Source organism: Acyrthosiphon pisum, chromosome A3 (genome assembly GCF_005508785.2).
Source record: "Acyrthosiphon pisum isolate AL4f chromosome A3, pea_aphid_22Mar2018_4r6ur, whole genome shotgun sequence".
NCBI lineage: Eukaryota > Metazoa > Arthropoda > Insecta > Hemiptera > Aphididae > Acyrthosiphon > Acyrthosiphon pisum.
In genome coordinates, this window is record NC_042496.1 from 21,553,987 (window position 1) to 21,554,835 (window position 849).

Genomic DNA, 849 nt, shown 5'->3' on the forward strand with positions numbered 1-849 from the left:
CATAAGCTGTGTTAAATGTACCTAGCCTCGTAACTGGGCAAACGTTTCTGCTTCTCTACAATACATAAATCTACCAAATTCTGAATTTGTCTAAGCCGTCCAAAGTCAATGCTTGTAAGACTAATGTAATTGTCGTTTATATGCAAGGTAATTTAACTATGTTTAACATTGATTGAATATGATAAATTATCGGTTATCTTTACACGTCTACATCTTGTATTTAGGTCATTAATAATCGAATTGTAATTAGATTCAGACATCAATGTAAACCATTCTTCTAACCTTAATGTGATAATTTTCTTTGAAAGTTTACATTCTAATAACAAAATAATTGAAATTTGCTTATTTATCAATAATCCAACTGTAATACTTTTTTTGCTGAAAGCACGGATGTCAAAAGTAGACTTACTGACAATTATCGGTGGACTCATAATTAAATTATTTTGTTAACTTTTTTTCAATAGTTAAATAATTTTTTACACTATAAACAAAATTATAAAGTGGAATAATATAACTGTTAGAAGTCATACATTGAACTGAATGTTTTTTTCCTTTGCAGTCATATTATATACTAAAAAACTCTGATAAAAAAAAAAAATGCGAAAAATGTGAAAGTACAGATAGCCGATGAGTGCATACATAGAGAGGGAAATTACATATTATACTTACTAATTACTAACCCGTTACCTGAAAACATTTTAAATTTTTAAATTATTATATACGCACTAACCCGCTAGACCATACGTCCACGAGATATTAAATCGTATACTAACACATTTAAGATAAAACACTCAATATTTTTTATTTTTTTATCCAATACAGCAAATATCATAATGTATTTATTTATTT